The sequence below is a fragment of the Lupinus angustifolius genome, chromosome LG05, assembly GCF_001865875.1.
Source record: "Lupinus angustifolius cultivar Tanjil chromosome LG05, LupAngTanjil_v1.0, whole genome shotgun sequence".
NCBI lineage: Eukaryota > Viridiplantae > Streptophyta > Magnoliopsida > Fabales > Fabaceae > Lupinus > Lupinus angustifolius.
In genome coordinates, this window is record NC_032013.1 from 14451677 (window position 1) to 14458116 (window position 6440).

Below are 6440 nucleotides of genomic sequence, written 5' to 3' on the forward strand. Positions count from 1 at the left end.
CCATATATCCTTTCTAAAGTGTCCCAAATTTCTTTCGATGTTTTGCAACTTGACACTCTTAGGAATTCTTTTTCTTCTAGAGCCGACACAAGAATGTTTTTGGCTTTAAGGTCGTATTGCACTTTCTTCTTGTCTTCATCATTCCATGAAGATTTTGGCTTTATTTCCCTTATACTGTTGACAATATTAAAGGGTATATATAGTCCTTCTTCAATGGCATTCCATATTCCCAAGTCTTGAGATTCAATAAAGATCCTCATTCTGATTTTCCAGAAATCATAGCACTCTCCAACAAAGCTTAGAGGCCGGTTGATGTTGGAATCTTCTCCTAGGAATGATCTTGATATAGGATCAGACTTGAGAATATCTTACTCAAATATAGCTCTAGTGCCAATTGTAAGAACGAGGTTGCAACTAAGAGGGGGGTGAATTAGTTGACTTAAAAATTATAGCCACTTTTTCTGCAAAATCAAGAGTTAACATGCAGCGGAAAATATATGCAGAAAAATAATCAAGATAAAATAAAAGAGACAAGGGAGAAGAGAATACATATTGATTTTTAAACTGGTTCACCTTCTAGTCCACCGAAGACTACGTCCAGTACTCTTGCAGCACAAGAGATTTTCCACTAACTATTATGAGTTATAATTATAATATCTCACCCCGAGATCTCTATGTACCTTACACACTCACTAATATTTATACCCTTGGAAAACACTTTTCCAAGTAACTTTATCCCCTTTCTATTCACACCCCATGAAAGAAAGTTATTACAAAGAATGAAGAATTTCAATGATGGCTTTGGATTGCCTTTACAAGTATGAAATATAATAACACTTGCAATCCAATCAACTCTTTTGTATACTTAGTAATAATGCTCGTTACGTTTATAAAACTTTGAAACACTTTACTTCAAGCAACTCTAAAAATGACTTTGAAAATTTGAGTGCAAGTTGCTTAGAAGTGCAGAAAATTATTTCATAAAAGTGTAGGAAAGTTGTGAGAAAAGAATGAAAGAGTTATGAAAGAGTTGTTCAAAGAGTTGTTTTCCTTGTGAGTTCTAATGCCTTTAAATAGGCTTTCCAATCACCCATTGTGCCTTTATGAAAGAGTAGAAATTGTTTGGAATGAAGGCATTTCGTTTGGGATGAAAACTCTTAAGTTTCAAATCTGAAAAACTGATGTAACAGCTCTCAGTAATCGATTACAACATTGAGTAATCGATTACCCAAATGTTCTGTCCAACAGTGAATTTAAAATTCACTTACAGTAATCGATTACAACAATTTGAGTAATCTGTTACTCAACTTTAATAACACTGGTAATTTGTTACTCAAATACAGTAATGGATTACTCTGATCAGTTTTAAGTTGGATAACTCTTTTCTTACACACGTAACCTGTTACTTAGATGAAGTAACCCGTTATACACTATTTTTGAAAATTGTTTTAATTATTTTAAAGTGTTTCAACTTTCTTTAAAAATAGTTTGAGCATTACAACTTTGTATATTTAAGAGTTTTAGGATAGAAGAACCTATAGAGACTTAATCTAATTATCTTGAAGCTTTAATCTTCTTTGTCTTCATAAGTATTCTTCATTTTCTTCTTTTTGGTGATATTGGTGTCTTCATCAAAACCGTGCCAAGGTCAGGAGCAAAGATCTTCTTCACACAAACCACTCACGGATCTCCATAGTCAAATAAAGAAGTCTTGTATTGATTAGAAGTGTGTTTTGTAAAATATTTGACTTTTATTAGTGAAGAAAAATCTCTCAAGATCAGAAGGGGAGACTTGGATGTATTTTGCAAGTGGACCCGTAAATGAACTAGGATAAAATCAGTGTCTCAAGTTTTCTATCCCTTATCTTTTAATTTCTGTCAATTTAGGATTTGTTTAGCTTGAATTAATTTGCTTATTACGTTTACTGCTTGCTCTAATTCTGTGATATTAATTCAAGAAATCTTATTTTTCAAGAAAGAAAATATCAAGGTTAATCGATTAAAACTTTGTATAATCGATTAAATTGTGATGTTATTAATCGATTAAGGGTATGTATAAACAATTAAATTGGTAGTTTTATGAATATCTCATTAAATTGAAAAAACAACTATTGTATACCGCTACACCTATTCACCCCTCCTTTAAGTGACTATAAGCCATTGTTATCCAACAACTACTACTAAGACCTTGCATTATCATAAGGCCAAAACTGGTCTATCTAACACTTGTCGTCAAGCGTGCTGAAATATTGGACATGCTTCAGCTAAATATAGGCACGTGAAGAAAATCATGCATACTCATGCTAAGCCTGCTAGTAAAAGTGGACCCAACCCTATATAGGTACCTAAAGATAACTATAGTGTCCTGATTTTTTGCTATGCAACTTTTCAGAATTTCCACTATATTTTTTGCTGTTAAAATGTAGAAAACTCATTTTAAGCTTAGTTTGGATAAAATGATCTTTTAATTATGAATTTAGGATTAATGATTCGATTAGGGAACAAGGAAGATATTAGCATCGCATCCACTCATACTAAAACGACACCCTAACTAACTTATGGATCAAAATTACCCTTGATTTATTTTATTAAAAATTAAATTGCAAGGAAAAAATATTTATTTTTTATTTTTGTGTGAAAATATTTAATCTTGCTTCTACATATTCCTATATGTATTAGAGAATAATACCTACGTAGTTTTGGGTTTGAAAATTAGTAAATTTGTTTGATTAATTTTTAATAAATTATTTGAATTGATTGGATGAGTATTAATAGATGAACAGTCGACATTAGTCACGTAACATCTCCTCACTTTGATAAATAGTCAAGACAATACAAATGATCACACCCACTTCTCGACTCAAAGTAAGAAGTAAGATATGACACGCGCAATAACCTTGCTATCGACTCCATTTAATATAATTAAAAAAAATTCATTTTATTATTAAATAATTTATTTTTAAAGGAAAAGGTTAACACAAGAAAAGTTGATATTGATCATTAGCCGTCTTCTCACTTCAATAAACAGTAGAGGCGATACGAATGACAACAATTATTTCTTGACTTGAAGTAGAAAATAAGATACTATATAAGTTATAACCTCATCATTAAATTCTTGAAAATTAATTAATATTTGTTTTATTTAAATTAGCGAGACAAAACAATTAATCTTAATTATGTTGTTAGTAAAAAATCTATTTTAACCAATTAATTTCAGTAAATAAATCAAAACCAACATTAAGAAAGCATTATAAAAGGAAGTGTCCAATCTTTATTTAATAATTAGAAAAAATAGAAAGTAGATAAATAAAAAATGGCCTAATTGTCCTCCCTTTTGATGGACGGAACAATGGGCAAAACAAATGATGGAATAAATAAAAAATGATGGAAATTAAAAAGGATAAAAAATATAAATAAAGAAATTTTAAAATTAAAATGGATAAACTACTCCTTGTTCGTTGTTCAGTAACACAAAGAGAAGGCGAAAGGAATTGAAATCCCTAGAATAGCAGCAACTCATCCATAGCAGCCGCCAGATTTAGATTGACAGAAGAAGACATCAAGCTGCACATTGGCTGGACGACCATCGCGTTTTCTCGTTCACGGGCAAAGGACACTGTGGAAGACCTTCTCCACGTGTAGGAAAGTCGTATGTCACAAACAAGGGTTGTCCCGGCAGAGAAACCCGAATGAGGTTGGTCATATGGTCAAAGATAAATGCCCCTTTTGTTATGTCTGTCATCTCCTTCCTCCCATCCACGTCGGTCACGGTGGGTTGTTGGCATTCCCTGCAGACCTGCCATTGAAGGTCCAGCGGCTAGGGATATCCAAGGGATGGTGCCACATCAGGAAGGCTTTTGGAGCCTCTGGGTCAGTCACCTGTGCCCCTCGGCGGGTCTACTGGGGCAACTATGACCCGAAACACACGGTGGATCCTGTGGTGCAACCAGAGATGGAGGGGCTTGCTTGACTGGAGTAAAGATTCTCTCACCACATATTTAATCAAGTTAGCTCTTGAGGTGTACTTGACGACGCAATTAGAGGTGAGGAAGTCTCCTTTACCGAAAAAAGTCCCCCTGTCGATGTCCATAGATGTTCAATTCGATTATATTTTAGCAATGATAAATGAAAGGGAAGATATGCTAGAAAATTTTATGGCGAATCCAATTAACAAAAAAATTTAATTGAACAAAGTTTCAAAGAAAATTGTTTGAAGTTCTCTATGAAGAGTTCTCTACAAGAATCAACAGAAAAGAAACAGCTCATACAAGTGTTGTTTATCTTTCATGTTTTTTTGTCTTTTCCTTTTAAAATAAAAATAAAGAGAAACATCATACATACTTTTATATGTTTCAAGTGTAAATGATATCAAGAAATAAAAAAAGGAAAAATAATACAGGTTGGTATACAACGAGAGCTTGGAGACACAAAGGTAGTGCAAGATTTTTGAGACACATGTGAAATCAAGAACATGAGTTGGTGTACTGCGGGACTTCGAGACACAAAGATAAAACTAGGATCACAAATCGATGTACTATCGAGACTTGGGAACAAAAAGGGTGAAACCAAGAATACACGTCATTGTATTGCGGTAACTTGGAGACACAAAAATAAAACAAAGGACATAGGTCAATGTACTGCCAGAACTTGGGGGAGAAAAGGTGAAACCAAGAATGCACGTCGGTGTACTACTAGACAATGGAGACACTAAGATAAAATCAATAACATAGGTCGGTGTAGCCGGAAGTTGGGGACAAAATGTGAAACCAAGAATCCAGGTCAATGTAATACTAGAACTTGAAGATACAAACATAAAATCTTGAACACAAGTCGATATACTATTGAAATTTGGGGATAAAAGAGATGAAACCAAGAAAGGGTTGTACTGCCAAAGCTTTGAGACAAAAAAGGTGAAACCAAAAAAATAGGTTGACGTATTGTCGAAATTTGGAGACACCAAGATAAAATCAAGAACGAAGGTCAGTGTATTGCCGAAATTTGAGGAAAAAAGGTGAAACCAAGAATGCAGGTCAGTGTTCTACCAGAACATGTAGACTCAAAGATACAACCAATAATGTAGGTTGGTATACTCCCGAAACTTGGTTGCATGCACATCAAATGTATATGCCTTAGAAAGCATAAATAGAACATAAAGGTACATTACCTAGAAAGTTTAAATAGCACATTAAGGTACATGACCTGGAAAGCTTAAATTTCACGTCGAGGTACGAGACCTAGAAAGCTTAGATTGTCCGTCAAGGTACAGGACCCATAAAGTTTAACTTTCACGCCGAGGTATAAGAACTTAAAAGTTTAATTTGTACGTCAAGGAACAAGACCCAAAAATTTTATATTGCACGTCAAGGGACAGGACCCAGAAAGATTAAGTTGTACGTCAAGACCCTAGACCAGTAAAGTTTAGATTGCACGTTGAGGTACAAGACTTGGAAATTTTAGGCTGCACATCGAGGTACAAGATTTGAAAAGTTTATATTGCACTTTGAATTAAAGGATCCAAAAAGTTTATATAGCATGTCGAGGTAGAGGAACTAGATAGCTTATATTGCACGTTGAGGTATAGGACCCAAAAATTTTAGATTGCACGTTGAGGTACAAGACCTAGAAAGTTTAAGTTCCACATCGAGGCACAAGACCCAGAAAACATGTATTTGAAGCATGTGAAGCAATGGTATGAGTGCTTGGGTATGTTATGTTTGTCATGATGACCCAAATAAAATTGCCCCAATATTATGCTTTGTGAAACATTTCCATATGAGATAAACAGGATCCACCCAAAAGAACTGCCCCACTGTGGGATATTGGGAGTTATCTTTCTACTCAAATTGTCCTCCTAGGCCTTAATCTAGAAGGCCTTCTATAAGGTTCATCCCAAAAAACTGTTCTAGTTTGAGTGACTATTTCTCCTTTGCTTTAGTTCTTTTTATTTCATGCACAAGTCTTTAAAAGAAATACTAAAACAAAGATCATGTAAACTTGACAAGTGTTTGGGATATAAGCTGTGATATGATGATTATTAATAGAAAGTTGAACTTGTAACTGGTCTTTGAGTGTTGATGTGGTGATTATAATGGTCGTGTTTAAAAGTGAATGTATTCCATGCATTAAAGATGATATGTTTTTATCATAATTGTTTTTAGGTTAGTGGAGTCAGTGATACTTTGCTATGATATGTATCTTAGACAAATCGATCCTTTACAAGGTCTTTTCAAGCTTGCATCATGGTATGGCTAAGGATTTTCAAGAAAAAAGCTATTAGGCTCAAATATGTGTTTATCATACCCCTTTCTCATTTTTGTACCTCAATTGTCTCATTTTTCATTAGTTTTCTAACATGATATTCAATTACTAGGTCTTTATTGGATTTTTGCAGTAGAATGGATCAAGGTTGTAAACTTCTACAAAAGGATGTGAATGGTTCT